The sequence below is a fragment of the Canis aureus genome, chromosome 18 (genome assembly GCF_053574225.1).
Source record: "Canis aureus isolate CA01 chromosome 18, VMU_Caureus_v.1.0, whole genome shotgun sequence".
In the NCBI taxonomy this organism is placed as follows: Eukaryota; Metazoa; Chordata; class Mammalia; order Carnivora; family Canidae; genus Canis; species Canis aureus.
The window spans coordinates 20,761,808-20,778,376 of record NC_135628.1 but is presented as its reverse complement, the minus strand read 5'-3'; the positions used below and the strand labels follow the sequence as shown (position 1 = coordinate 20,778,376).

General features: G+C 41.9%; 1 long non-coding RNA gene across 8 annotated transcripts in view; it reads right to left on the bottom strand.

The window, feature by feature from the left end:
* LOC144288703 (uncharacterized) overlaps positions 1–12,658 on the bottom strand; it is an 81,117-nt gene extending 68,459 nt beyond the window's left edge. For all 8 annotated transcript variants that reach the window (XR_013356668.1, XR_013356669.1, XR_013356667.1 and 5 more), the window contains exons 1-2: positions 12,524–12,658; positions 9,778–9,819 (exon numbers count right to left, since the gene is read on the bottom strand). This is a non-coding gene — a long non-coding RNA (uncharacterized LOC144288703). The remainder of the gene's footprint in view (positions 1–9,777; positions 9,820–12,523) is intronic.
* Positions 12,659–16,569: the final 3,911 nt, after the last annotated feature.

Genomic DNA, 16,569 nt, shown 5'->3' with positions numbered 1-16,569 from the left:
TTAGAAACAACCCAAATTCTATCAGTAGAATGGATAAATGAAATGTGATATATTCATATAGTGGAATGCCACACAGTGATTTTTTAAAAGAACATACTACCAGCTATTACATGAAGGAATCTTACAGATATTACATTAAGGGGGGGGAGCCATATAGTACCTACTGTATGATTCTATTTTTCTGAGACACAAAATAGATAAGACTAATACAATGGTAGAAATCAGAGGAGTGGGAGAAGGTTATTGACTAAAAAAGGATGTGCAAGAACATTTTGGGTCCCAGAAAAGTACTATATCTTGATCTACATCGCAATTATATGGGTATGTGATGAATCTTAAAAAGATTATGGGAAAAAAGTCAGATGTAAAAGTCTATATACAGTATGATTTCATTTACATGACACTTTGGAAAGTGCAAAATTATAGGGATAGAAAACAGATCAGTGGTTGCCAAGAAGCTTGGGGTAGGAGGGGATTGACTGCAAAGGGCCACAACAGAATTTTTTGGGATGATGGAAATCATCTATATCTTGATTTGGGTGGTGTTATGTGATGGAATACAGTTATCAAAACACATCAAACTATACATTTAAAAAGGCTGAATCTTGTTATAACTAAATTATAACTTAATACCTACTTTAAAAATACTCAGCAATAAATAAATAAATACTCAGCAATCTGTACCCTTAAGATTAGTGTACTTTATGCATTTACCATGTGCATGCTATCTTTCAATTTAAAAAGTAAAACAAAACAAAAGTAGAGGTTAAATAGGTTATAAGAAATGTGTTCCAGTCCAAATTCTGCTACAAGTTTGCTATGTCAAACACTCTACTTATTGTAATGGAATATTAACACAGAATGTCTTAGGTCTAAAATGAACCCTGAGGTTCATAGAATCTCACCTCCAGGGCAGCCTGGGTGGCTCAGCGGTTTAGTGCTACCTTCAGCCCAAGGTGTGATTCTGAAGACCAAGGATCGAGTCTCATGTCGGGCTCCCTGCATGGAGCCTGCTTCTCCCTCTGCCTCTCTCTCTAGCTGTATGTGTGTGTGTCTCTCATGAATGAATAAATAAATTTTTAAAAATCTTAAAAAAAAAAAAAAAAAAAGAATCTCACCTCCATCCTGAGAGAAGTGATCTATGAGATCTGTGACATGTCACAAAGCTATTCAGGGTGGAGCCAGAAACAAACCTAGGACATCTGACTCTCAAACTAATACTCTAGCACTCTAGCTCAATTCCATTTCATGAAAGCTTTTAAAAAAAATAAAAATAATAAAAAAAAGGTCAAACTGATCATTTGGCATTGCACAAGCAGCAAATTTTAAACCAATTGTGTAGCACTGGACCTCTGTTTGCACATATTTGCTCTCCACTTCCAAACATACTGAGAGAACTAACTGGAAGCTTACAAAGTGCCTGGAGCTATTTAATTAAGCAGCTCTATCTGTAAAATCTGAGGTTTCTGAGATCCTCTGGTAACATGAAACAGATTATGGCAATCCCCGTTCCAGGGACTCCAACTCAAAATCAAATCTTGGCATAACTTCTACCCATTCCTGTCCAGGCCCATCCCCAATATCACCTAGTCAATCATGCAATGTATCTAAACTGTTCTACTACCAGCAGAGGTATTTTTGAGTATTATCTAGGTTATATAACCCTTAATTAACTCTTCTGAAAAACTCTTCTGCAACAAAGTCAACTTTTTTTTAAGTGCACACATGCATAAACACCCAAATCATAACAAATCCTATAAAGCAGTGTGTGTGTGCCTATAGTTCCCAACACCATTCTCACAAAATTGCAAACATGAGCACCCTGTGTCATACTTCTCCCTAAAATGGAGACATTACGGAAGAACTAAATGAGTGGCCCCTAGTTTCCCTTTCTAGCCTCTGTTTCTACCTGGGTGACCCTTTGACCTCCCATCCTCTTCCACCCCCACTAAGGCCGAAGCACCAACTTTTCTCTGACCTCCACCCCTCTGTCAAAACAAAAAAGACTCTAAGTATCAGTTATTTACACTTTTTGATTGACTGCTTGGTTACACTTTAGTTTCATTGAGCTTCAGTCAGTATGATAATTCAAACAACATTTACATTTAAACCATTTTACACCTCATTCCATAACAAAAGGTTAATTCTCTATTAAAGAATTTTGAACTTCCATTTAACATCAGTAAGCAAGTAATATTGAAATTAAAATAAAAACCCACAACATTTTGGAAGAACTTGGAATCATACTTGGTGTTGCTAAACCTTGGGAATTGCAAGCATATTAGTATAGCTAAGAAGCTGCAGAAAGAACCCAAAGAATTATTCCATCCCTCACTCATGCATTCAACAAAAATTTATCAACTGCCTACCATGTCCCAAGTATTGTACAAGGCAGAGAGAATCAATAATTGATAAGATGATGTCTATCCTGGAGAAGTTTACAAAGAGGCACAAAGAAGAATTTCAATTCCAAAAGTGCTAACTGCTCTAAAAAGTAGAAAATTCAAAGGGAGCAGAGCAGGGATTCACTCTCTGTGAAGCAGGTTTCACAGAGGACAGACCCATGAACTCAGCTCAAGGAGTTTGACAAGGCAAAAGGCAGAGAGAGGGGCAAAACGATTTTTTTTTTTTTTAGAATTTATTTATTTATTCATGAGAGACACAGAGAAGAGAGAGGCGAAGACATAGGCAGAGGGAGAAGCAGGCTCCATGCAAGAAGCCCGATGCGGGACTCGATCCCAGGACTCGGGGATCACCCTCTAAGCCAAAGGCAGACACTCAACCGCTGAGCCACCCAGACAGCCCCAAAACAGGTTTTCTAATCTTTTGTCAAAAGGGCAAATGGGAATGGTTAGCTTTTTTTGTGCTGAGGAAATTTAAGGAAAAAGAGGCTAACACTGAGCCCAGTGTCTCCTGCAGCCACAGACATGACGACAGCTCTGGCTGTGGCAGCAGCTGGGCCACTTCCTCTCCTCAGCACTGATGTGGTCAGGCCAGTAGATGATAAGCCTTCCGAGATGCCCTTTGCCCTTCAGAGAGGAGGGCAGGTACAAGCATTGTCATAGGACTCCATACTCAGCCTTCACTCATTAAAATGTTATTTTCGTATCAGGATATATCAGTGGAAAATAAATTTTATCCACATCCTTTGAAATAGTTATTATTTGGTTTGGCTCTGGTTTGGGCCTTAAGCTTCCAAAGCCATTGATAGTGTCAAATTTAGGATGATAAAGAGACAAGGTCAGTAGTCAAGTAATGTCTTTGCCTCAAAACAGCTTCCTCTTGACCGGGGAGCTAGCTAAAGGCTTGTTTCTGGAAGCCTGCTGAAGGGAGAGATTTTATACCCAAATTCTAACAAAACTAGGTGTGTAATCACAAGACCCAGAGCTGCCCTGCACCTGCTTTGCTCAATTTCTTGATCCTTAACTCTCCCTTGCCCCAAATTTGCAGGTGAGCGGTTGTATCGCTGAATATATTTGATGCTATCCTAGTGTCTAATATTCTTTTTATCACATCCTTGTTTTCTGAAGTTCTAAAACATAGCCCCCAAGCTCCTATATTATTCCAACCTCTGATAATATAAGAATGAATATTCATTCTTTCAACAAGCATTTACCCAACAATAGGGCAAATGGTTAGTTAATCCCCAATTCTCATTATCTCCTTCTTCTACTTTTTTTTTAAGATTTTATTTATTTATTTATTTATTTATTTATTTATTTATTTATTTATTTATTCTTGAGAGGCAGAGACATAGACGAGAGAGAGAAGCAGGCTCTCTGCAGGGAGCCTGATGCGGACTCCATCCCTGGACCCCGGGATCACACCTTGAGCCAAAGGCAGACTCAACCACTTGAGCTACCCAGTCATTCCCTTCTTCTATTTTAGATAGCTCGTGGCTACCCACCCAGAGACCACATTTCTTAGTTTTCTCTACTGGTAAGTGTGTCCTTATGACTAAGTTTATCACAACAAAACATGAATGAAAGTGAGGTGTGCTTTCAAGTCACTTGCTTTATAGGAAATTGCTTGCCTTCCACTTTCATTCTATCCCTCTTCCTACGAACAGACAGAATGGGAATGTGGAGGTGGCCAAGATTTAACCATGCAGCCAAGACCTAAGGAATACTGGAGGAGCACAGTAGAAGAAACTCAGATTGTGAATGACCTCATGGTGCTAAGGCACTCCACCGCCTGGGCTCTTACCTTCCTCTGAAATTTTACATGCAAGAGAGTTAAACTTCAGCCATATTTAAGCCATTATTGGTGTTTTGTTTTGTTTTGTTTTGTTTTGTTTTGTTTTACAGAGAGAGTGAGCAGAAGTGGGGGAGAGGGAGAGAGAGAATATTTTTTTAAGATTTTATTTATTTATTAATGAGAGACACGGGGGGTGGGGGGAGGGCAGAGACACAGGCAGAGGGAGAAGCAGGCTCCATGCAGGGAGCCCGATGTGGGACTCAATCCCGGGTGCCCAGGATCAGGCCTTGGGCTGAAGGCGGTGCTAAACCGCTGAGCCACCTGGGCTGCCCGAGAGAGAGAATCTTAAGCAGGTTCCGTGCCCAGCATGGAGCCCCAGGGTGGGTCTCACTACCCTGAGATCATGACCTGAGCTGAAATCAAGAGTTGAATGCTTAAGTGACTGAACCACCCAGGTGCCCCTAAACCACTATATTTTTAGATTTCTTTGTTACAGCAGCCTAGCCAGACCCTCATTAATATAAACATTCATTCAATGTCTGTTAAGCACTTACTAACAGGAACTCTATGTGGGAGTTGGGGGGTGGACAAAAAGTGTTGAATAGATAGAAAAGTTCTCAGGATATAGGTTGCTTATGGTTGAGAAGGAGAGACAAAAAATATAAAACTACATTTGCAAACTGTGGTAAGCGTGTAAAGGAAACAAACGGGGTACTAAGTTAAGGCCTCTCCGAGGAAACATCATTTAGCTAAGGCTTCAAGGTCTTAGGAAAAAATAGAGACAGGGGACTCATCCCAGGTCACAAATTCCCTGGGGATATAAAAAGGATGGCTCTTTGGAGGGAATTTAAGAAGGCAGGTGAACAATGTGAACAGTGTGGCATCAGGAGGAAAGGTTCTTCCTAAAGCGACCTATGCATATACATATATAATTGCACAGACACATTAAAATTAGGGGTAAGTTATCTTTGCTTTGACAGTAGTTCCTGTTTTCCTTTTTAAAACAAAACCAGAGTCGGGTTTTTTGTTTGTTTTTTAACTTCTTCACCTCTCACATATTCCAGCCCTGGATCTAGAAAGACTGATCACCTTGAAACCATAAGAATTCTGTCTAACTTGGTAGCATCTTTGGACTCCATCTACAGAATTTGCCCAAAATTAGATTCCCATTGTTCTAAACACACAATCTCCCCAGGGTCATTTCTATCTATCTTATCCTCCTCTTTTTCAGCCTTTCTGACTCACAAGTACTTGAAAAGCCCCCACATTTCTATAATTCTTACTCTCTTCTCTTCCATTCCCTTGTCTTTCACAGTCAAACTAGGGGTATGTAGTTTATGTTAACATTTACCAGACACCTTGTCTTCTCCAGCAAATGTCATCATAAAACCTTAGCATTCAACCCAAATCACATGTTGATCACTGCCCCCAACCAGAACTAAAGACTTAATCTCAAGTTACACATTTTGAAGAGAAAAGAATGTCACCTCCAATTGTTCTATGGGACTTTTTAAAAAATTTTTATTTATTTATCATGAGAGAGAGAGAGTATAGGACTTTTTTTTAGTTTTATTTATTTATTTAAAGTGATCTCTACACCCAATGTGGGGCTCAAATTCATGACCCTAAGATCAAGAGTCACACGCTCTTCCAATGGAGCCAGCCAGGTGCCCCCATTCAACAGAACTTTTATAATAAAATAAAAAAGCTTTTAAAAAAATCTAAAACCTTAAATGCCTAACTAAATTCTAATAAAAATATTAATACATAATATAGCATAAATTAGGTAACAGATTATATGCTTCATAATGTTTTATAAACTCCTTGAAAATGAGTGGTATCTTCTCTCTGTAAAATTTTACATCATCCCTTAATAAATGCCTTAATTAACAAAGAAGCAAAGTCATGAGACAGGATTCAAATATAAAGCAGCAAGAAAAACTGGAATAAGGAGATGAGAACAAGAATTCCACGTGAGGGGTGGAGGGGAAAGGGACAGTGGAGGTCAGGAAAAGGTGAAGCTAGAAGGAATTCGTGAGGCCAAAAGAGCAAACCTATAGGTGCTTCTCAAAGGCACCTGCAGCTGATAGATATGGAACCAGTCACCTCACACAGTTACAGATGCTCAATTAGGGACTGGACTGGATGCTTTCAAGTCATTCTCAATTAAGAAAGAAAAAACTAGGGAGAGAGAGAGAATGAGAAAGAGGAAAGGTCAGAAAAAGAAAAGATGGGTCAGTCAAACCACTTCAGGAGAAGGGTATATACAATATCTGGAAGAATGAGTGTTCGAAGTCAGACTGTTAGGTTTAAGAGTGAGCTTTGCTATTTTCTACCCGAGTGGGCTCTCCCCTTAGTTTCCTCTTCTTTAAAATAGAGGTTATAATAATACCGACCTACACCTCATAGTGCAGAGGATAGAAATGAGCATGTAAAGTGCTTAGCATAGCTCCTAGCACAATGTGAGTTATCAACAAGTGTCAGCCACTATTGTACATAAAGGGCCAGCTTCAGAAGAATAACTACTCAAGATAAGATAGGAAAGCTGTAAAATAAAATAGAATGTAAGCTGTGTTCTACAAGTCAATTAGATAATTTTGCATTTTCTTGGGTATAGGACCATTTTTGGCTTTTTAAATATATTCAGTTTTTTTAAAGATTTATTCTTTTAAAAGATTTTATTTATTTGAGAGAGAACACAAGTGGGGTAAGAGGCAGAGGGGGAAGCAGACTTCCCAAGAGCAGAGAGCTCAACGTGGGGCTCAATCCTAGGACTTCTGGATCACAACCTGAGCCAAAGGCAGACGCTTAGCCAAGTGAGCCACCTAGGTATCCTTTTTTTTAAGGGGGGGAGGGGCAGAAAGAGAATCTCAGGCATCTGCCTGTGGATGCCCTTGTGGAGCACTGAGTCTGGAGCCAGACATGGGGCTCAATCTCATGACCCTGAGATCAGGACCCGAGCCAAAATCAAGAGTTGGGCACTTAACCAACTGAGCCACCCAGACACCCCAATATATTTGCATAAGTTTAACAAAACAAAATGAATGTGCATTAAAAAGAGCCCAGGGGTGGGCAGCCCAGGTGGCTCAGTGGTTTAGCACAGCCTTCAGCCCAGGGCCTGATCCTGGAGTCCTGGGATCAAGTTCCACATTGGGCTCCCTGCATGGAGCCTGCTTCTCCCTCTGCCTGTGTCTCTGCCTCTCTCTGTCTCTGTGTCTCTCATAAATAAATAAAATCTTAAAAAAAAAAAAAAAAAAAAAGCCCGGGGTGCCTGACTGGCTTAGTCAGAGGAGTATGCAACTTCTGATCTTGGGGTTGGAATTCAAGCCCCCCCCTTGGGTGTAGAGGTTACTTAAATAAAACTTTAAAAAAAAAAAAAAAAGAGCCCAAAGTTGGGGAAAAAGAGAAAATAGAATTTGAAGAAGCTGTCATCTGGCCCATCCCATTTATATAGATACTTTCCACATTACGAGTCCAACTTCCCTCCCACAGTTCCCAGCCACAGTCCACTGGGCTTAAAAAATTTCAAAGCACCTTGGTGCACCTGGCTACCTCAGTCGGTAGAGTATGTGACTCTTGATCTCAGGGCTGTAAGTTCGAACCCCACACTGGATGTGGAGATTACTTAAAAAACAAAGTCTTTTAATAAAAGAAATTTCAAAACACCATCATTTGGTATATCACATGGTACATGAATCACGATTCTTAGTTGTAAACAACAGAAAGTGACTATTGGTGGTTTTTTTTTTTTAGATTTTATTTATTTATTCATGAGAGGCACACACACACAGAGAGAGAGAGAGGCAGAGACACAGGCAGAGGGAGAAGCAGGCTCCATGCAGGGAGCCCAACGTGGGACTCGATCCCGAGTCCCCAGGATCAGACCCTGGGCTGAAGGCGGCGCTAAACCACTGAGCCACCTGGGCTGCCCCACTATTGGTAGTTTAATTGGAAAAGGAACATGCAGGTAGCTCAGAAAAATGCTAGGAAGAATGAAAATCAAGCTAGATAAATGGAAAGCTTAGCATCCAGAGCCAGAGCTGAATATTACCAGGGAGCTAGTCTGGTGAGACAACTGCCTCTGCCCTGAACCCTATGCTGCCACCGACCCTGCCAAAGCTCTAGACCTGGTACTGCCATCTCTAGCACCTTCACTATGGCTGTACTAAAACAGATGGGGCTACCAAGAAAGCAATGATAATGGCCTTTTCTGACTCACAGTGGGAAATTCCCTAACACCTAACATAAAGACACTTTCAACTTGAAGTTACATTTAAAGTTAATCTTAATTACATTATTCCCACATTCTTTTATTTCTTTTAGCTTGAGATGGAAAGTATATTTTATCTCTCATTCTTAAAATATGAGGCTCCAACATATGAGGACTAACTGTAGCAGGTTACAAATTTAACTTTACTAACCACTCATTAGGTAATGGTGAGAAACTTATAGAACTTCCCTAAGCCTCAGTTTCTCCCATCCGTAAGTGGGGAAAATAAAACTCACATCATAAGGCGACAGTGAAGAACAACTGAGAAAATGTATAGAAGACTCTTAGGTCAACATCTGACACAAAGAAAGTTTTCAATAAATGTTAACATAAAAAATAAGTTGTCATGGGGATGCCTGGGTGGCTCGGTGGTTGCGCATCTCCCTTTGGCTCAGGGCATGATCCCGGGGTCCCACATCAGGCTCCCCACAGGGAGTCTGCTTTTCCCTCTGCCTATGTCTCTGCCTCTCTCTCTGTGTCTCTCATGGATAAATAAATAAAAGCTTTAAATAAATAAATATAGGGGCGCCTGGGTGGCTCAGTTGGTTGAGCATCTGCCTTTGGCTCGGGTCATGGTCCCGGGGTCCTGGGATCGAGTCCCACATTGGGCTCCCTGCTCAGCGGGGAATCTCCTTCTCCCTCTGCCCCTCTCCTGCTTGTTCTCTCTCTCTCTCTCAAATAAATAAATAAAATCTTTAAAAAAATAAAATAAAATAAATAAATAAAGTTGTCACAACTTGCCAAAGTCTGGATCTCTCTAGTAGAGGTATTATGTTTTATATACATAATGAACTGCAGATTAAGTCTTTATGCCATAGGAAATACATCAGTGTTGTCAGAATGCCCTCAAGTTCCAGGGCGCCTGAACCAAGCTGCAGCTAGCTAACATGCTATCTGAGTGGCTTGGGCAGCACGATTAAGCTTGATTTTCTTCTTGATTTTGTCTCTGTCTCATCTATCAAACCATACAAAGAATTTCCAAAATGGAAGAAATAAAGTGGATTATCCAGTTTCTCTTTACCCATGGGATAAGAGGAATCTGAGCAGCCACCCTGTCTGTAGGATTCATGGAAGTAAGTAGGAAGGAAGAAACCCTCTGGCCATATATCTAGTTATTCAAATCTGCTTATTCTTAATAACATTTAGATCTTCAGTATTTAATTATTAGTATAATTACTGTAATTACTATACTGAATATAATAATTAATTATTGATGTTGTTAATGTATCTATCCTGAGATTAATTTTGCCTGCCATTTTTAATATCCACTTAAGTATATATTAAAGATATAAGCAAATATTTTTTCTTACCACTACTGCTGCTAGCACCTTTCTGGGCCTCAGTTTCTTCACCTATAAAATAGAAAGAACAGATTAGATGATCTGTGATTCTATAACTAAAAAATATCAGTAATATTATAATGTTTGTAATAATGTCAAGTCCCTATCCACTTATGAAAGTTAGGAAAGTAGGAAGAAATAGAGTTTGTTCTTCTACATACAACTCTTCATCTGACTTCCTGCAAACTGAGTACTGGAAAAAATTGGCTTTTAAAAACTGACTCTCTTTGGGGCTTATAATAAAGGAGTACCTTCAAGTTCTCGTTGAACCTGGTTCCTCTTCTCAATCAAGAAGTGATAAGCTGTCGGGTTGTTTTTTTGTTTTGTTTTTTGTTTTAGTTTTATTTATTTAAGTAATCTCTACACCCAATGTGGGGCTTGAACTCACCACCCTAAGATCAAGAGTCATATGCTCCTTCGGATTGAGCCAGCCAAGGCCCCAAGAGGTGCTAAGTTGTAAACTAGGGCTTTTGAGTGAAGATAAATTATTTTTTTCCTTCAAATGGGAATTGTGACTGGATTTGCAGTATATAAAATGACCAAATGAGGGGTCCCTGGGTGGCTCAGTGGTTTAGCGCCTGCCTTCTGCCCAGGGCATGATCCTGGAGTCCTGGGATCAAGTCCCACATTGGGCTCCCTGCATGGAGCCTGCTTCTCCCTCTGTCTGTGTCTCTGCCTCTCTCTCTCCATGTGTCTCTCATGAATAAATAAATAAAATCTTTTTTAAAAAATAAATAAAATGACTAAATGAAAACTGAGAGATGGAATATCGCACATTCAAATGTTTCCAATCCTATGGATGCTAGCTTTCAAAGACAAAAAACACCTGTATTTCATATTGAATATTTCCATCTCTGTCCATGTTAGGCATGTCACAGACATAAATTGTGAATATAAAGGGTATCTTTCTTCTCCCTGCAAATTATTCTCTTAATCAATTAGTGTCAGATATGGAAAAAAAGTCTTATATTGTTAAATTAGTCCTCTCATTGACTTTATTGTTAAATTTGATCTCTCTTTGGCTTTGTTTTCATTCAAGTATCTGTCATTTGCTTATTTTCCCAAGAATGTGTAGCTACAGTTTGCATACATGTCTGATTTTAAAATCAGTTTCTCCAGCTCTCTAATTCTTTGCCAATGAGCAATTACTCCACTATAGTGCCTGTGTCAAACAGAGATAGGCTGGTAACAATTTGTATAGGATTTAAGTGGTTGGCCCTGTAGAGAAGTACTAGAGTTCAGTGGATAAGAGTCTGGGCTCTGGATTCAATGGACAAGTTACTTAAACATCTTGGAGCTTTCCATTCCCTTAGTTTTAAAATCAAAATAATAAAAATATCTCCTTTTGGGGGCTGAGGATTAAATGAGTTAATGTATGTATAGTATTTGACATTGGGTTTCGTGCAGAGTAATCCTAAATATCAGATTTTCAAGAATACTGAAAAACCAGGGATCCCTGGGTGGCGCAGCGGTTTGGCGCCTGCCTTTGGCCCAGGGCGCGATCCTGGAGACCCCGGATCAAATCCCACATCGGGCTCCCGGTGCATGGAGCCTGCTTCTCCCTCTGCCTGTGTCTCTGCCTCTCTCTCTCTCTCTCTCTGACTATCATAAATAAATAAAAATTAAAAAAAAAAAAAGAATACTGAAAAACCATATAAATTTTAGAGAATTACTTAAAAGCCAACAAGAACAATCACCTTATTTTATAATTCAAGAATCTGAAAGTATAGAAAGGTTGAGTTCTGCTCAAGCTCATATTGTGAATGAGAAAAGACTGAACACAGATATCCTGAATTCCTGTCCAGAATTCCTTCTAAAGGGACTGTCAATAAATAAATAAATAAATAAATAGGCTGTCTCAGGGAATGTCTGGGCGGCTCAGTGGTTGAGCATCTACCTGCCTTTGCTTAGGTTGTGATCCTAGGGTCCTGAGATCGAGTTCTGCATCTGGCTCCCGGTAAGGAGCCTGCTTCTCCCTCTGCCTGTGTCTCTGCCTCTCTCCCTGTGTCTCTCATGAATATTTATTTATTAATCAAATCTTTAAAACTAAATAAATAAAGGCACTGTCTCTCCTCAGGTCCTTAGAAGTCGAGGGCCCTGGCTGCCCTCAAGAAGCTTGAGATCCATCTGGGGAGCAAAGACTAACACAAATGGATAGTTGAGTTCACCGTCCCAGGTAGGAGCTGTATAACAAAGCTTCATGTGTAAAAGATGGGAGTTGGGGAGGGGGCTCCCCTCAAAGAGTGGGAAGCAGTACAGGAAAATTTGTAAAAAGAAGGGAGACTTGAGGCAAGGCCCCAGCCGGCCGTTTGACTCTGCAACTGAAACGCGGAGAGGACATTGGAGAGGCAAGGAGCTCCCTTGACCAGAGAAGCGCTAGTCTCTCTAGAACATCCAACGTCTAGAAACTTCTCCTCACCCCCACAACCCCGACCTCGACCCTTCAAAACCTCTACGTGGAACTTTCTAGAACCAGTACGTTACTCTATTAAACATACTCTGGAAATAGCTGGGAGGAGGAAGCAAGCAGGGAGTAAATCCTCCCTCCCCCTTTCACATTTTAAGAGATGAACTAGGGGGCTGGGTGTCTCCTGGGTCGCTCATCCGGAGTTGGGGGGGAAGGAAGGCCCGAGCCCCCCACCCCCACCCCCACCCCCACCCCACTCCACTCCACCCACCCAGAGGAGTCGGGCGCCCGAGGCGTTGGGGGCCGCACCTCTGGGCTCCAGCCACGTCCCGGAGCACCTGGCAGCAAGGCGAGGCGACGGCGGCGGGGCAAGAATGAGGAAACGGGAGGCCCGCGGTGCCCCGAGCCAGCCCCCGGGGCGGCGCCCCGCCCCCACCCGCCGGGCCGGCCGCGCACCCGCGATGGGCCCGGACGCTGCTTCCGGCCGCTCCGCGTGGGGCCCGCGCGGCCGGAGGGAGGCGGCGGCGTCTGCCGGGGAGTTGGGAGGGCGAGGGCGGGGGCGAGGCCGGGGACGCTCCGGCAGAAGGGAAGCCTCTGAACCCGGTGGCGGGGCTCCCCTCGCCCGCTGCGGGGCGCCGAGGGCCCGGCGGCCTCTCCCCGCGGCGGCGGGCGGGACGCGGAGCCCGCGGAGCCCGAGCTGGCGCTGCAGCCTTGGTCCCCGGGCCTGCGGCAGCTCCCGGCGTCCTCGGTGGGAAGCTTCGCGGAGCCGAATGGCCGATATTTGGCGGCGTGGGGAGGGGGGAGGGGAGGGGTCCCTACTCGTTTAAATCGCGGCTTTCTGCATTCTCGCTCTGGTTCCGTGGCGATTCTCCCTTTTTCCAAGGAAGCACGCTAAAGTGTCCGGTGCAGCTAAGAAATATCCCAGTTTAAAAAGGGGAAAAAAAGAGGGAAAAAAAAGTGCATAATTTTTGGCTTTCTTTTCGGTTGCAAGCCGTCGCGTATTTTCCCCCTGCACGCCCAAGCCTAAAATGAAAACGCAAAAACAGCCTGATTTTATATAGATCAATTTTGTGACTGGGACGTTTTTTCCACCACCTTTTTTTAATAGGAAAAAAAATGTAATTGGGCTTTTTTGTTTTTGTTTTTTGTTTTTTAAAAAGGAGACGCGTGTTTTAGTTGTGCCTGGAAATGTTGAGGAAAAAAAAAAAACCGTCGGGTCTTTTCATTTGTTTCCAATAAACCCCAAAAGCAGCCCTTCCAGAATATGTTGCATGCAGGACGGGATTGGGGTTTGAGAGTGGGTGGAGGGAGGTTCATAGGCGAGGCTCTCCCAGCAGGATTGCTTGATTGATATTTACTTTGCCGGCCTGCAATCGAAGTTTAGCTATATTTGATGGCTGGTGTTAGTAAAAATAAGCGTCCAAAACGCTAGGGATTCCACTGGCAGTCATAGGTGACCCTCTGGGCAGCAGGTTCTGCTGAGATCGGTAGGACCCCACCAAGGAAGGAAAATGTGAAAAGTCATGTTGCAAGGAAATTTTATCCTAATGTATATGTATTTGGCACATGAGTGAATCGTGAAGGAAATTAAGAAACACAGACCAGAACAGTTCCGGAAGCTATGCTATGTCATAAACCAAACAGAAACAAACACGGAGAAAGATTCAGGATTAAGACAACCCCTGGAATGTTCCTTACATCTCTAAGCCCTTCCTAGCTGATACCTCCTGACAGTTTAATGGAGGTTGAACTTGGGCACAGGCAACTCCTCTTTCATTTATTCTTCCCCAGTCTAGGTTCAAAAACAACAACAACAGCAACAACAACAACAAAAATGTGTTGAATTTTACCTGTTCTATTTTTCTATTTTAAGAACGTTTGCCTTCAACAGCAAGTAGCCCAATATTTTATTCTTCCAACAAGATGGCAGATACATTCAACTGGAAGGTTGTTTCAAAGATTCAAGTAATCTTGGTGGCTTCCAAGTCAAGGACTTAGTGGATGGCTAATAAACCAGAAGGGGGAAAATGTGAACAATATCCAGCCTGAAACAAATCACATAGAATAAATGGGAAGGTGCAAAATCAAATCAGGAATTTAGAATCAAGAAGTGCACTGGCCTCAGATTCTAAACTACTCTGGTTTTTATTTAGGAAATAAGGGTGATGATACTATGTCAAATCAATCACCTCTGGGTGCCTTATCTTTCTGATTCCTAAAATGAGAGATTGGGTAAATGGGTCCTTTTCAGTTTTGATCATCTAGGCACTTGAAGTCCTAAGGCAGAACTTGTGTGTGCTCTCAGAAATGTAGGCAATAGTAGGTTTATCTACAAGTAGAAAGTCACCAAAGTTAGCCATCTAGAGTAGTTTGTCTGATAAGGACGAGCTAGCTTGTGTTCTTGTGTGTATTGAAAAAAATCATAACGTTTCTAAGAACGAGTTATTTTACAGTCCCATCCAAAATAAAGATGTCCGTGCATTGATTTCAAATTTTTAAAACAGAAGGGTATCCTGTCATTCAAGACAGTAAATTAAAGACTCAGGCTACTAGAGCTTCTACTGATAGAATGATTATTCTTCGAGAAGAAGCACAAACAGCAGTGACCGTTTTTTTTTCACAGACGTGCTCAGCCATCAGAAAAGCTTAATAAATCCCTATTTAGTATGCATTTATGCAGTGATTACATGAACTTTGACCTCTGAAGGGCTGTAGCAATTAGCTTCAGTGGCCAGCATCTTCTCCCACCATTCCCAACTGGCTTCCTTGGGTCTTTCCTTTCTTGTCTCAATAGCCTGCACTAGGCGAGCATAAAATTTTAAAGCTGACTTTCTACCTGAGGTACTTGCTTTTTGCACAAGTGGATTACCCCTTCCTCTTCTCACCTCCTGTCTAAAAAGTCATCTCAGATGGATATTGGGGCTCTGTCGATATTACTCAAACGCAAATGGATTTCAATTCAATCTTGCCCTGTACTCTCGCAAAGAAGATAAGCTCTAACGGCCCAAAGAGCCTCATTTCATAGCTCCTGGCATCTAAAATAAATCTGATGTCTTCTGTCAGGCTAATTTAACATTTTAAAAATCTTCAATGTAATTTATTTTAAGTCAAATGAAACCTAGTGGATTGGCAGAAAGCTAGAAGAGGAGAGAGGCTGAGGGCAGCTGGAAGATCCTCTCCCCACCTACAAGAAAAAAAAAAAAAAAGCCAGGAAGAGAGAGGAAAGTGTTTTAAGTTTCTAGTAAACACTGTTTAGCAAAAGAATAATAGGAAAGTTGCCCCTTTCCCAAAGAGGGATGGAACTATAATTGTTGCCTTTAGCTGAGAGCTCAGATAAACCGCTGGGACTCATTCTAAAGTGACCCATCACTGCATTCATCTCTTCTTGAACTTTCAGTGAACCTGAGATTAAACAGGGGTGAGCAGCTAAGCAGTTTGTTGTTAGCAGCCTTTTCAACAACCCTTTCAGACTGAGTAAATATTGATCGGTTTGAATCTGATTGCCCCAGAGGAAAACACCACCGCATCTGAATAGCCTCCAAAAGTAAACTTTCAAAGGTGAAGCCAAGAGCAAGATCTCAACTCAGCCCAGGTTGGGGACACCCTGAATTTCGGGAGTACTTTGAACGAGTGTGAAGGAAGTGAGGAGAAAGCGATTGAAAACTGGAATTTTGTCTTGCAATTACCCCCAGTCCCTTACTGAGACTCTTGGCCTTTTTTAATATATATCACTAAAGTGCTATTTTTGTGTTTTCTATCTTTTGTTGTTTCAGTCACCATTGCTGTCATTTTTCAGGGAGCTAACCAACCATGCTCCTGAGAGACCTAAACAAAAAAGAGACCTAGAAATAGGATGTGGTAAGCGCCTCTGATTTAATCGATTGGGACAACTAAAAAGATACAAATGTTTTCCTGTTGAAGGGTATATAAATGTTTCCTAAATGCATTGCTTGTTAACTGATTTATTCCACGACCTAGAGAAGGCTTTGGATGCTTAGCCATAATTTATTGTTCTCCCCTTTCTCGGCTGCATTAAAACCAGCACCTCGAAGACTGGAATCTCCAGGATTCCAGCGGGTCCGGCCCTGCTTTTAGATATTGAAATTACGGCAGTGGCATGCAAATGACACTTTAACACATTAAAGAATTTGGAAACCAGCCATCTGTTTTGCTGTGTGGCCTTACACTAATAAACAAAAGATACTGTATAAGGCCAGGGTGGGAAATGAAAGAAAGAGTTGGCCGACTTTGAAGTTCTCCATCCACTTGAGTCTTTTAGAGGCAACCGCAGAGCCCAGGATCCAAGAGCCAAGGGGAGGGCAGCGGGTGCCCTTGATATGGCCGCACAACTGCGC